Raw genomic sequence first — 15,051 nt, 5'->3', positions numbered from 1 at the left:
AGGAGCCCAAATGAAAAAACAGCTCAACATTTTTAAGCTTTGAAACGTCCACAACTTTTAACTGTTCTCTACTCCCCTTTATATTCTTTCAGCGAGCTTCAATTAAACATTAAAAGGAAAATGGCCTGCTTGTCTGTCTCTAGGGACAGAAGGATTGGGGCCACTGGGGCTACTGGTCCCCCTTTGGACAGGAAAGTTCCTCCAGGGGATGAATGGGTGGTGAGAGTTTTTGACAAAGAGAACCCATGGGGGTAGAGTGTCCATGGGGGTAGAGGGAATGGTGGAGGAGAATGAAGAAACTATCTCATTGAGCTGTGTAGGTATTGATGACAGCTAGGTCTGAAGGGGGAGGGCTTTACAAGGTAATAGAAAGTGTATGGCCCAAGGTGGGAGGTTCCACCCTTCCCACAGATTCAACTCTCATTTGAACTGAGGTCTCCATCACTTCCTTTATTAAGCATTGTAACTTGTATCGAACACCTACATTACACTGAAAATGGAAAAAATAAAGCATCCTTGTCTGAAGAAAAAGAAGAGACAGACACGTAGACAATTCATTCCAAGGCAACACCATCCACACAATGAGACATTCATAAAACATGCAAGGAGGCCCAGCCAAGACAGTCAGATCCTAGATCTGGTAACACTAGAAATAAACTTTGAAGATGAAACATTTTCAAGGTCAGAAGGAGCAGATGCAAAGGCACCTGGTACAGAAACTGAAGAACCTACCGTGGGTGAGAGTTTTGCTGGGCTACTGAGGCAGACTGAGGAAGACAGATGTCAAAGGTAGGTTAGAACTTAGTTAAAGGGGTTACCTACCAACCTGAAGAATAAACATTAAGGATGTAAATTCTTCAGCAATATTATGAACATCTTCTCACTCTTTAAGCTCAGAAAAGCCAATGATCTTTCTGTTAGGTTCCTGGCTCTCCTGACTCTTGTCTTCTCAGAGCAAAGAAGTCAGTGAAGAGATAAAGACAGTTTAAGTAGAAGTTTGTTCAGCAAAGCTAAACAAAGCAAACACTCCAAAGAGAAGCTGGAGTGGGCTGCTCATTGCTGATGGGTTCTGTGTCATGGATTTTCAAAAAAGAGATATTTGTGAAGATATTCATGGGGTAAGAGGACCTTCTTTCCTCTTTTTCCAAATCAGGGTGGATTGGACCTTCCTTTTAAGGTATTTCTTTCCATGTTCCTCAGAATGTCAAAACTACAACGCAAGTGAGTGTGATAACACCAGTCTTGAATACCCAATGGTTGATGCACATGTGTGGGGAATACCCTGGTGCCTTAGTTCGTGATACAGAAGGAACAACCTAACTATAACTTCAAGAATGTTTAAGTACAAAGGGGCATTCTATCAACCAGGAGACAGGAGAGACCAAGATCCAGCTGCAGTTTTCCTCAGCTACCTCATATCTACGTTCTTGCCTACCCGGTTATTAATTGTGGGAAGTGAAGCCAGAGTGCTACCATCATGCACATAGTAGGTACTCGATGCATAGTTGGAAATAGATTAATGAAAGGCTTTTAAGTTGTAAAATGGTATGATTGTGTTTTTCTTCTACTTTAGGTTGGGGATGATGAAAATTTGGATATATTTGTGTGGGCCTAAAGGATGCGATTTAAGGAAGTTGTTGCCTATTGACTTTCATCGTCTCTGTGAGATGGCCTCTGTGGAGCAGGGGGTGTAGTTGACCCTCTTTTGGCTGAGGGACGTTATGAACAGCAACGAGCAGAAGTAACACACACATACACCATGCATGTCTTTTACACACACACACAACTGAGCTCAGTTATACAAAGGTCAAAGGGACAGGTTCAATTGTGGTCCTGGGCCAACCTTAGATTTGGAAGGCAGGTACATCAGAAGGACAAGGGGGTCTGTAAGATGCTAATTATTTTATTTTTATTTTTCCTCTCTCTCTCTCTGTAAGATGTAGATATGTGTATCTATATTCACATGTTTACAGGTGCACATGGATGCAGGGGACTAATCATGTGTGTACATCTCTGGAGGCCAGGAGTTGACATGTTTTCCTTGACGCTTCCTTGAGATTCTTACTGGCTTTTTCCTCATTGGCCCAGCTTCCTCAGATGTCTTCATTGATTACTCTCAATCTTATATATTAAAGCAGGGTCTCTTGTTGAAGCTACAACTCATTGATTCCACTAGTCTAGCTATCAGGCTTGCTTCGGGGATCTGGTTTCCACTTCTAGTGCTGGAGTCATACGCAGCATGTATGTGGGTGTAGGGAGAGCTGTTTAACTTGCAAGCCATCTCCTTAGCCCCTCCCCCCCCCAGAAGCTTCTATTGTAACCTCATTTAGAAATAGGGTCTTTGCAGATGTTACTAAAATAAGAATCAAGGTGAGATCATGGTGGATTTGAGTGGACCCCAAATCCAATGACTGATGCAATTATAAAAGACAGAAAGGGGCATGGGCAAAGGGAAGGCGGCCTTGGGAAGATAGAAGCAGAGCTTCGAGTTTTGCTGTCAACAGCCTGGTGACACCAGAAGAAGCTACCAGCCCCTAGATAAAAAGAAAGGCTTTTCCTTCAAGACTTCAGAGGAGTGTGACCCAGCCAACACTTTGATTTGACTTCTAGAACTATGAGAGAATAAAGTTCCCATTGTGTTAGGACTCCCAGCCCTGGTATTTATGATGACAACCTCAACAATCTAATCCAGGGCGGGAACACAGGAGGCTGGTGAGGGGAGGTCAAAAGTCAAACTCAAAGAGGAGCCCTAGGCAGGAGACCACAGCAGGGGTGGGAGTGAAGGGAGTGAAGTGTGTGTGTGTGTGTGTGTGTGTGTGTGTGTGTGTGTGTAGGAGGGGGGGGTGGTGTTGGTTTTAGGGCTGGCAGTCTTGAAGCGGTTTAGGGGAAGCTGAAAGGACACATTTATAAGCAGGTAGTGACACGTTTAAATGAAGAGTTTAAAATGAAGAGTTCAGAGAAGGAGCAGTTTCAGGCGATTGCCTGAGAATTCAGCTTGGTCTCTCTTAGAGGAGAAAAGTTAACCTGTTATACAAATTCACCTGCAAGGCAATTCCTCTCCTCGGAACTTGCACTTTAAATGCAAAGATTATGAGGGAGATGCCTGTAGCTCTCTATCTCTGATGGCATTTCAGACACTGCCTGAGAGTTTGCAAGCTGGGAAGGAGGGTAAGTCGGCCTTAGAAGGAGGGTGCTACCTTCTCAGTCTGAAAAGGGTGGATCTTTCCAGGCCTGGCCTAGGCTTTCAGAGGGAGGCTTCCCTGCACTGGTCTTTTTCCAAAAGGCTTTGTTCTCTGGGGACCTTTGGAAACTAGGTAGCAAATAAGCAAAACACACTGAACCAGCAGGGTGAAGCTGGGCTGTTTGAGGAAATCCAGAAGGAAAAAGCCCAGTCAGAATCTCGAGACAATTAAGTGCCATCTCTAGCTTGGGCCAGCCCACTCTCCCCAGCTGCCCTGGGGCCAGGAATTACTCAATTAAATAGCAAGAGCCCAAAGGGAGTTGAGAGAACAGTGTCTCTTCCACTTCAGTCTCAGGCTCTGCTCCCCTATTCATTTCACCCCACTTGCCCTCTGCAGTAACTGCTCTCCCTAGGCCCTGCTGTGCCTCCTGGCTGTCCAAGAGCCTCCCTCCCTTTACTGATGGTCTCCCGGTCCCACTGGCTCTGCACTGGCTGTTTTATTCTGGAGCCTCCTGGCTGGGCTGCTGGGGAAAGGCTCTTGGTTCTTTTTTCCCTTCAATGCAGTGCCCTCTAAGATTTAAACAGGAGGGAGTTTAAGGAGAAAGACCCAGACCATAAGAAAGCTAGGTTTCCTTCCTCACACAGAACCTTGACAATGCCTCTCCCCATTGTCTCTCTTTAATTTTCACACCCCACTGTGCGGATCAGCTAAGAGCTATTCCAAGGGTAGTGTTTTCAAGAACAGATTATATATTTAATCAACAAAGCTGCTTCCCTCCAAGCAGACACAGTCATCTTCTCTTGGTTTGACAGAGATGGCAAAGGCAGCTCCTCTCACTCTCCTTTGGCTGGGCTGCTACCTCTTCCCAGCAGCTTCCCCATGCACAGTTAGGAACAGGAGCTTGCAGCCAGCTCTCTTGGGTGAGAAAAGCCAGAGGTGGCTGAGAGGATAGGAACTGAAGTAGGCTAAGTGGCAGATATGTCAAGGAGTGGTGACAGTTTCTAGGTTATAAGCAATCTGTAGTGGCATTGGTGGTAGGGATATATCGAGTTACCACTGATGAAATATTTATTGAGCCATGGAAGAAAAAAATTCCAGAACAAAGCTAAAAAGCAGCAACGACCTTAAGATACAAGAGTTCAGGCCCAGTGGGTAAATGCACTCGCTAGCTGCCATGCCTAACTACCTGAGCTAACAACCCGAGTCCCATTCCCAGAACCCACAGAGTGGAAGGACAGAATCAACTCCCAAGTTGTCCTCTGATTTCCACATGTGTGCCATGACACTGGTGCTCCCACACATGCATACATGCACACACATAAAAATAAGTAAGTAAATAAACAGATATAAAAAACGCAGGAATTCAAGTCCTTTAGATATAGGAATTCAAGTCTTTATACCATTGTTATGCTGTACAAGGGCTGCAAACCCCATGCTCTCTCCTGGTGCCAGCTTATAGGCCTTTGTTTCAGAGCTAGGAAACAGAGAGAGAACCTATAATGGGACCCTGAATATTGAAGATGGGAAATTAGACCCATAGGCACTAAACTGTTATCAAATTTCAAATTCAGGTAGACAGAGGCAGAGGCAGCATCAAGAGCCAGCCTCTAATTCCTGGCCACTATCCTGACTATTCACTAATTTATTTGGAGAGAGCTGGAACTATCTGACCAGTAACAAAGTCACGGGCCTTACTTTCAAGTAGCTGCAGGAGGACAAGTTCAGATGAACACGTAGAGGTATGGTCAGATCCAGCTGTTAGGAGTGCTCAGCTGGAAGCATGAAGGCAAGTGGATACAGGGATCACTCTCCAACGATGTCAAGGTTAAGGGAATCAACAAAGAATGTTGAGACAGCTAGAGAGTTTCTAATAGCAGGAAGCTATTGTCACTCCTGGCCCATGGAAGAGAGAGTAGGAGCTATGTAAGAGGCTATGCAGAAGGGTCTGTAGTCATAAAATCAAAGCGGAGAGAAGGGAGTAGAATACATACCCTGACATTCTGCTTGAGCTCTACGATTCATGATCTCCTGTGGAAGATTACTGTTAATCTAGTCCAAGCTAGAAACCAGAGTATAAGAGTGCCCTGAGATGCCATCCATGGAGACCAGCCTCCAGCCACATGAACTGGGAAGAAAATAGACACTGAGCTCAAAGGTGTGCATTCTTAGTGGTAGAAAGAGAATGCCTCCCTCACAAGGTTGTGAAGTCTATTGTGATTTAAGGAATGGCACGTAGTAAAGTGTTAGACTCATGGTAGATAGGGAGTCAGAATAGGTTCAAATCCCACATTCCTACCTGCTAAGTAGGTGATCTTGGGCATTTCTCTTGGGATTGTGAGCATGAAATGAATAAACAAAGACATGTCAGGCATAAAGATGGCTCTCAAAAGTTTTTCTTGCTGTTACTGTTAGCAGTTTTATAGTATTTCTTGTGTCTAGTTTCTAGAGTCAAACATCCAACTGTCCACCCCTAGCCCAGAGTCCTTATTGGAGAGATGCAAGTAAGGCTATAGAGAAAGAAGAGAGGCAGCTCACTCAGAAGTATTGGGTTCTGAAGATGGCGGAGGGGCAGGTTCTAGTATTGGATGGCCAAGGCCATCTTCTGGGCTGCCAGGCAGCCATTGTGGTCAAGCCGGTGCTGCTGGACCGGAAGGTGGTGGTTGTATGCTGTGAAGGCATCAACATTTCTGGAAATTTCTACAGAAACAAGTTAAAGTATCTGGCCTTTCCCTGAAAGTGGATGAGTACCAACCCCTCTCAAGGCCCTTCCCACTTCTGAGCCCCCAGCTGGATTTTTGGCGTACTGTACGAGGTATGCTGCCCCACAAGACCAAGAGAGGCCAGGCTGCCCTGAAATGCCTTAAGGTGTTGGATGGGATCCCTCCACCCTATAACAAGAAAAAGCAGATGGGGGGGGGGGGGGTTCCACCCTCAAAGTTGTGCGGCTGAAGCCTACCAGAAAGTTTGCTTCCTAGAGCGTTTGACTCATGAGGTCAGGTGGAAGTACCAGGCAGTGATAGCCACTCTGGAGGAGAAATAGAAAGAAAAGGCCAAGATCCACTATCAGAAGAAGAAGCAGCTCTTGAGGCAGAAAAGAATGTGGAGAAGAAAATCTGCAGGTTCACAGAGGTCCTCAAGACCAACAGACTCCTGGTGTGAACCCAATAAAAACTGTTCGCACCTCATGCCTTCCTGGCCTGCCCTTCCTTCACTGCCAACCAGGAAAGTGGGGAACAAAGGTTCCTAGAGTCACTGCTCTTGTGGGTAGAGGGTACATTTAGACAGCTGAGAGCTTACCACCTGCTTGAGTATTATTAAAGTGAAAACCATGGAATGACTTGAGCTTCAGTGTTGAAAATGAGTAGCAGGGCTGCCCCACCCACTGCAGCTATGAAAATGAGGGCTACACCCCAGGCTGGGATTTAGAAGTGAACACTGAAGACACTGACCAAGTACAGGCACTGCCTTTGCTCCTTCACAACAGACCACAAAGCAATATTTTTCCGGAGGGTTCTATGTGCTAATAAATTATTTGACTTAAAAAAAAAAAAAAAGAAGAAGTGTTGGGTTCAAGGCACGGGCATGCTGCTACCTATTGGCTGACACTCTATTCAGCATAGGCATGGGGACATGAGTTTAGGTAATCACCTGACCTGCGATTCCCCAACCCCCCACCAGCCATCCATATAAAGGAGAGGACTGACCTCTAGATCTCCCATAGCCACCCTGGACAGCCTCATGCCTTGGTAAGATTTTGGCTTAAAACATAGGGGAAGTGCACAGTATAACCAGACCTGACATTGTGTCCTCCCTAGTAAAAATTTACTGAGTATTTACTGTATCTCCACATCAATTGCATCAATATAGTGGAATTAGCCAAATTGAAATAGTGACATTAGTAATATTGGGGGCTGAAGTCCAGAAAGGTTAGGGAATGTGGCCAGCACCATATATACAGTAATTGGCAGAGTCCACATTTGAAATCAGGTCTGATTGTTCCCAAAGCCCAGGCTTGGGTGGCCATGACAGATGGCTTCCTGGAAGGTGGGCCCACATATTAAATTTCAGTGTAGGGGAAGATGGGTGGGGAGCCCACAATAGACCTGCTGTCCTAGATCATCCCTGGAGAACTAGATACTGAAGAGAGGATCTTCCTCTGAGACACTCTTTGAGCCAGACCTACACTGGCAGGTTCGTGGACAGGACAGTGAACATTGTACCTTCCCAGGCTCAGGAATACGATTCATTTTCTCCTTTCTGCCATAGTGCCTGTGGGTGTTTGAATAGGTTTGGCCCCCATAGACTCGTGTGTTTGAATGTTTGGCCCACAGGAAATGGCACTATTAGGAGGTGTGGCCTTGTTCGAGTAGTATGGCCTTGTTGGAGGAAGTGTGTCACTATGGGGGTGGACTTTGAGGTCTTCTATGCCTAAGCTCTGTCCAGTGTGGAATCAGAGCCTCCTTCTGGCTGCCTGTGGAAGACAGTCCTCTTCTGCTGCCTGTGAATCAAAATGTAGAATTCTCAGTTCCTCCAGCACTATGTCTGCCTGGCATGCTGCCGTGCTTCCTGCCATGATGTTAATGGACCGAATCTCTGAAACTGTAAGCCAGCCCAGATTAAATGTTTTCCTTTATAAGAGTTGCCTTGGTCATCGTGTCCCTTCAGAGTAACGAAAGCCTAACTAAGACACTACCCAAAGACCCTAGTCACCTTGACTACTCTGAGCTGTAGAAAGCCCCGCAGCTGGTGGTGTAGTATGCTCCTATTCCCAGGGTATGATTCCATAGGTGCCTAGGGGGTGGGGATGGCTTTTCCTCATATCACAGTGCCTGGGTGCTTCTGAGCCAGGGCTCTGGCAGCCTACAGAGCTGAGCATGTGGTCTCAAGTGTAAGTAAACTCGCCAAAGTACTCTGGGTCATGACAGCTGGGCCTCCCTAATCTCATTCGGCCTTCACAGCACAGGAAGTGTTCTTGGGACCTCTAACACCCAGACAATAAGGCACAGTAACATAAGAGGTCCCTACCATGGGGTTGCATGATAGGGAAATACTTAGCCCTGGGAGTCCCCTGTAACTGGATCCCAGGGACAAACTAGTTCTTTGGTTTCTTCACAACTTGTACAGTATAGAGAGCTCATTTCAGTATAAATCCTGTGAAGACTGAATCACATGGCTTCATTGCCCTCTCACTGCTTAGATCTGATAGGGAAAGAAAAAGTCTGTACACAAAAATATATCAAAGCCATGGCAAGTTATCCAAACCTCTCTTTGGAATTAATGAGTGGTCCAAGGGAGAGGCAGCCCGGGGACAAGGTGTACTTACATGGCACTCACTGTGTACTGTCACACTGCGTACATAAACTCTCACAGTCTTCATATCCATCTTGTCACAAAACAGACAAGGGGATGGGCTGAGAGAGGTTGACTCACTTTCCCAGGAGCACCTAGCAAAGAATCCAGCACCGGTAAGTGGAAATGACCCAGGTTACATGGCTTGAAGTCTGTGCTCTTAACCTACAGGTTGTCGCCTGGAGCCCTGCCCTGCCCTCATGTCTTACCACATTACTGGCAAAATGCAATTTTGAAAACTGAGCCCTGCTGTCCCTACTGGCATGATGCTCAGTGGTTGAAAGCAACACATCTGCAGCACGGTCGTGTGTGTCGCCGTCAGATTATAAACTACAAAGAAACTCATTCAGCGATGCTTATTGAGTGTCTGCCAAGAGCCAGACACTGTTGTAACTGTTTTTCGCATATTCTAGGTCAATTTTCTTCTTGCAACAGCCTTGGGAAATAGGTGGCAATTTCCCCTGTGCAGTGGAGGGGAGAAATGAGAAACAAGAGAGAACCACTCCACCAGTAACCTGCGAGACGAGCTTCCGATGGCTTGTGGAACACCAAGTCACTGACTTTAATTTTAAAGACTAACAGCAACACCGTTAGTCCTGATTATGTAGGGCAGGGTAGCCTGAAAAGAATATCTGATTTTTCTTTTGCTTGCTTTTTGGACTCGGAGATAGGGTCTGTTGTAGCCCAGGTTGGCTTAGAACTTGCTGTGTTTCCAAATTCTTCCTGCTTCAACTTCCCAAATGCTTGGATTACAGACCTGAGCCTCCATGCCTGGCTTTATCTGCTTTTGTTGTGAAGCATGCTTTAATTTCCTTCCTCCCTTCCTTCCTTTCTCTTTCCTTCTCTCCCTCCCTCCTTTTCTCCCTCTCTCCTGCCCTCTTTCTTTCCCTTCCTTCTTCCCTCCCTCCCTTCCTCCTTCCCTCCCTCCTTTCCTTCCTCCCTCTCTCCCTTCCTTCTTCCCTTCTTCCCTTCCTCCCTCCCTTCCTTCCTCCCTTCTTCCCTTCTTCCTTCCCTCCCTTCCTCCCTCCCTTCCTCCCTCCCTCCCTTTCTCCCTTCCTTCCTCCCTTCCTTCATTCCTCCCTTCCTTCCTCCCTCCCTCCCTTCTTCCTTTCCTTTCTCCCTCCCTCCCTTCTTCCCTTTCTTCCTTCATCCCTCCCTCCCTCCCTTCCTCCCTCCTTTCCTTCCTTCCTTTCTTCTGTTCTATCTTTCCTCCTAATGTTGAAGAGCTTGGGACTTAGTTTGAGTTTTCTAATATTGTTGAGCATGTAAAGTTGGGCAAACTCTGCAAACCACTGGACTCTAGTCACATCTGTAAAATGGAAACTCTATTATCTAACCCCATCATTAAATGACATACAGAAAGTGCCAAATACCTACTCTGGCCCCATTCAGCCTCTCAGTAAATAGCTTGTCTGTGTAGAAAGCCACACGGCAGGGGTTCGGTACATATATGTGAGTGTGATGCTTTCCACAGTGACTCTCTCACACAATTCCATTTCTACTTCTCTGTGTCCTTGTGAGACAGACATTCCCATTTCAGGGATAGATACCCACACAAAGTAACTGGCAGAACAGAATCCCAGATGCTGTGTCACACGACTCTCTTGGGCCTTCTCCACCTTCTCTTAATGGTGCTTTGGGACATTTGAGGGAACTTGGAGATATTCAGGATAGGACAGATGCCTAGAGATGCTGTAAGAACAGAAGGATTAGCGGGGTGTGGTAGCACATGCCTGGAATTCCAGCACTTGGAAGGCTGCATGCAGCAGGAGGATCACAAGTTCAAGGCTAGTCTGAGCTACATAGTAAATTCTAAGCCAGCCTGGGTTAAAATTGCAAGATGGTATCAACAAACAAACACATTTATACATTCATGCATACACACATATTTTTTTAAAGTTCTGTTGGTGAGTAGTGTTGTCTGCATGTGAGTGTGTAGAAGTACAGGCTTGTGTGTGGTAGCCATAGGGCCGTGGTCCTCCAGTGTCCATCTTTACCTTTCCCATTTTTTAAGATAATGTCTCTTTGTTGCTTGTCACTGTATACACCAGGCAAGCTGACCTTTGAGATTCCCAGGATTCTCCTGTCCCTGCCTCCCCTCTTATACCTGGAGTACTGGGGTTACAGATACACACCACCATGTCTGCTAGTCCTTGCATAGCAAATACTTTACCCAGGAAGCCATCTCCCCACACTTTAACAATAATAGCAAAAAGACTTTGTGGCCAAGCCTGCCTCAGAAAGCCTTCTATTTGGCTTCTAAGTCCTGGCTTGCTTAGGAAATTCCTAAGTCTATAGCTGAATTAGACACTCTGTATGTGCGATCTGGCTGTTCAGGCCACATATATGGTAGTTTTCACTGGTTGAAACTGGTTGGACAGCCTACCTGGCCCCACTTATGGTGAGGAGATAAAATCCTAGGCAGGAAGAGACTCGTGGCAAGAATTAACTCCCTTCTCCAAATGAGGCCTCACAAGGGTTAGCTTGGTGGCTCTCTGATCCAGTGCACCTTGGTGAGGCTGGCTTCACTTGTTGACCACAACCTAGTCTGCCCTAATTTGTTACTGAAGACCCCCATACTCGGGAGACCCTTCCTCAAGCCTCCAGATCGCGACCACCCAATAATCACAAGAAACCATACCTGGATGCAATCAGCAGAGGTTTATTAGGGGAGGAGCCGGCGGTCAAAAAACGACAAGCTCTTTAGCTCCAAGAGCAGGGTTTTTGGCCCCGTGTGGTGGGTTAAAGGGTCTTTTATAGCACGGGGTGGGGGGAGGAAGGCATTTTCGCGCGATTACACATGATTGGTTGTTTTACAAATTTTGAACATAGCACTGGGAAGACCAAGGGAGGGGTAACCAAGAACAGTGGAACATTTCAGAGAATCTAGCCCAAATGATCTAGAGTCATGTGAGATCACTCTGCACACTCATTCTTTTCAAAAATGTGGTTTTCACCATGCTATTGTGTCCTATTCTGCCATTTCCTCCGGCTATAGGGCTATGGCCCCACCTAGGTGGTAGCATCTTTATCTGTAATCAGGAATGCCTTCCTGCCTTGGGCAAGGCTTGGGGAATGTAATCCAGCAAGTGTCCTTCACCTGGAATGTGAAGGCCTGAAATCTTATTTTCAGTTCCGAGTTCTGTAAGGCAGAAAAATCTACACATATTTCATAAAATGGCCTTTATAATTTTTCACTCTACATTACCTCCTCTTCTTCACCTGAGCTCATTCTCTACCACCTGAGTAACTCATCTATAAGTCCTGCATCTGTTGTTTTTGACTGCAGGGGTCTTGGGCTTCCACATCTTCCTTCTTGGAAAAGGACAGCACCCATAAAGATATTAAGACTCTAAGAAATGTGCTTTAGTTGAGCACAATCTCTCTCTCCTACAATACCCACTGGTATTCTGCATAGAACACACTTGGAAATGTTCTAACGAAAGAGAACCCAAGCTCTCTTGCCTAATGGAACCCAAGCAGCACAAACCCCTTAATGAGCCTCCAATTCTAAGAAATCAATAAGGAGACATTAAAGCTTACCTTGGACAAGGGCTTCTGGGAGAGTGTGGAGAATGTGGGAGGCACAAAGCTGTACTTAGCCCAAGCCTGCTCTTAAGGAATGCACCGCAACTGATGCGCGTAAAACACACCCACATCACTGTAGCTCAAGGAGTCTTGGTGTGGTTTAGGGCAGAGGGACAGCATATGGAGGACTGCAATGGATCTAGGAGGTACCCTACAAAGGAGTCAAGGGAAAAGGAATTGGTTAGAGAGTTGATGGTGGCCCAGGCACCATGGGTGTTCTTTTAAAGGAGAGGGAAGATAGTTGGGCTTGGAACCACATAAAGCAATCCTAAGTGGGGCTGAAAACCCAGCCAGGTACACCATCAGGTGTGGAGGAGGAGGCTTGGCAGGGCCCTGGCTGAGCAAGCGATGGAGGAGCAGCCACTGTCAAAGCCCTGCACTGAAGGAGCAGCCATGAATAAGAAGCCTTGGCTGTTCAGCTACTCATGGGCTGGGGGAGGCCGTGGGAGGTGGGTCTCAAGAGAGCAGTCCAAAGATGGGAGAGAGCACACTAGCCCCAATTTTGAAGTCTCTGACTCCAGATTCAGAAAGGGCACAGTGAGCATGGAAAAGCTGCTTCCACGAATTGCTTGAGAGTCTCTGCAAGCTAGAAACCAACAAAGAATAAAAGAACAATAGCAAGGAAGCCAAAGTGTGAAGCCAGCTTCATCCTGTGAGCTGGGTGCTGAAAATGTATCATCCAATCACTAAGTATGCAGCACCAGCTCCTTGAAAGAGACCACACTGGCCGTACCTAGGTCTTTGCTTTTCCACTGGGGGTACTTGTGGGAAGCAGTTGCCTTTCACAGCAGACAGTTCATCAGAAGTACTCGATAGCCTTCCTATTGAGGGTCCTGAATTTATCTCTCATCTTTCTAAGATGGGAGCAAGCCTCTCAAGGCAGTGTTCAGGGTGGACTTCCATCCATCTAAGCAGATAGTCTAAATGAGCCCAATAGGATGATGGGTGTACAGGTAAGGAAACTAACATCATACAACCTTACATGGGTGTTTCAGTAGGACTGAGAGGGGACTATCAAAATCTGCCTGACACCAGGAGCTGGGGCTGTAGTTCAGATGGGTTTGTTTAGCGTACACAAAGCACTAGATTCTATCTCCAGCATTGGAGATTGGGGGGGGGGGGGGGGGTCAACAGCGTATAGTAGAAGGGGATGCTGTACAGAAGTGGTACCTAAGCATATGGGAGAGGTGCTTCAGAGTAAGAGACTTGCTTCTTGTTCAGAACAAAGATGGGCAGACTTGGAACATATTCATAGGCACTTAGGCTGTGCCTGGAGGACTAGGCTTCCAAAGGACTGTCAGGTCTCCTGAAAAAGAAAAGGAAAGTAGTCACCCTGGTGTACTTATAGGAGAAGAAGGAACAGAGACATGCCTTCCCAGTCATGCCAAGACAGCTGGCCTCTTGGGAGCCACTGAGGACCCTCTGGAAGATACCACACAGATGGAAGACCATTAGCTGTGTGCTTCAGAAAAGATTCTCTGGTGCCTGTGCTGAGAAGCCTCGGAGTCCTGCTGAGAGGCTGGGACTGTGAGTAAGGCCTGGATGTGGGCTGGGGAAAGCTTCAGTTTAGACAGAGAGAGAGAGAGAGAGAGAGAGAGAGAGAGAGAGAGAGAGAGAGAGAGAGAGAACACCTTTGAACAAGCAAAGCCTGAGTTTTAGAAAAGACCAGCCCTGCACACTGCAAGTTCTCCCATAAAGCCCTCTCACCAGCCAACTCTGTCTCCCGCAGAGAGAATGAAAGTAGCTTTTTTTCCCCATTGATAACAGAGTAAGAAAGGAGTCAATGAGGCTCTGCCCCTGGGTGGGGAAGGGGGCATCTGGAAGAAAAAACAAACTCCAGGGATTTAGATATTGGCGTTGGAGCTCTGGCAAGGCTGTCTCAGGACTAGGGCCCCAAGGAAAACATAAATGGAAATGGAGAGTCATGTCTATTGATCATCCCTCCTGAAGAGAACGGGAAAATGACCACCTGGTCCCACTCATCTGAAAAGTAAGGAGGTATTCTAGATTCACCGTGATGCTGGGGAAGGGTTGCAGGGATAGCAGACACACAACACTAGACATTTAGACAGTCTGGCCATGGATCAGGCAAGTGGCATTAGACAGTCTAGGCATAAAACAGGAGAGTGGCAGATGCAATTAAGTTTCCCATCCTTGAGCTGTGACACCTTCTTTGAGCATCCTTCAAAACATTAGCACATCAGCCATGCCTCAACGAACCAACGACTCAGAACTTCTTGAAGAAAAAAACAAACAAACAAACAAACAAAACAAAAACCCTGTCTTTGAAGACAAAGAGAGAATGTGGCATTCAAGCTCCCTTTAGGACTTCAGAACTTATTCCATGAAGACTTGGCAAGCTTTTCCAGATGCTCACTGCTCCACCCAAATCTCTCTTTCCCATGCGAATCTATCTGCCTAAGAAATCCTCAGGAAGGCATGAGACTCCCATAGACCAAGGCCAAAGCATGCCGAAACCTGAGGATAAAGCTGCACTCCTATCTACCAAGGCTTTCCTATAGGGCTGAGTTCTGGGAGCTGTGGGCCAAGAACAATGACAGGGAAAGGATGAGAATCTGCTAGCTTCCTTCTATGAGGCTCTAAGTGTGCCTGCTCTGTCCAGACTAACAATCACTAGCCACAGGCGGCTATCTGGGTTTACCTTAATTAAAACGAAGTATGGCATAATTCAGCTCCCAAGTCGCTCTAGCCACACCTGAGGTGCTCCATAGCCACATGTGGCTAATGGCTTCCATATTGGGCAGTATGCATAAAGAGCATTTACATCACAGCAGGAAGTGCTATTAAATAGGTCTGCAACACCCCAAATGAAAAAACACACCTAAACCAATGTCTCTTGCTCCATGTGTAGAATGGACTTCGTTGCTGGCTGTTTCTCTGTTCTCCCATACAGCACCCCTCCTTTCCTGGA

The 15,051-nt window shown here is 46.6% G+C and overlaps 1 long non-coding RNA gene and 1 pseudogene across 2 annotated transcripts in view; one reads left to right on the top strand and one right to left on the bottom strand.

Annotated features, from left to right (window-relative positions):
- Positions 1–15,051, bottom strand: part of LOC143442094 (uncharacterized) — an 85,328-nt gene that overhangs the window by 41,002 nt on the left and 29,275 nt on the right. For both annotated transcript variants that reach the window (XR_013110014.1, XR_013110013.1), the window contains exons 2-5: positions 13,290–13,425; positions 12,075–12,270; positions 10,086–10,223; positions 8,506–8,626 (exon numbers count right to left, since the gene is read on the bottom strand). This is a non-coding gene — a long non-coding RNA (uncharacterized LOC143442094). The remainder of the gene's footprint in view (positions 1–8,505; positions 8,627–10,085; positions 10,224–12,074; positions 12,271–13,289; positions 13,426–15,051) is intronic.
- On the top strand, positions 5,740–6,345 carry LOC117707717 (large ribosomal subunit protein uL13 pseudogene; annotated as a pseudogene).

The sequence above is a fragment of the Arvicanthis niloticus genome, chromosome 4 (assembly GCF_011762505.2).
Source record: "Arvicanthis niloticus isolate mArvNil1 chromosome 4, mArvNil1.pat.X, whole genome shotgun sequence".
In the NCBI taxonomy this organism is placed as follows: Eukaryota; Metazoa; Chordata; class Mammalia; order Rodentia; family Muridae; genus Arvicanthis; species Arvicanthis niloticus.
This window is presented reverse-complemented; position numbering and strand designations above follow the sequence as displayed.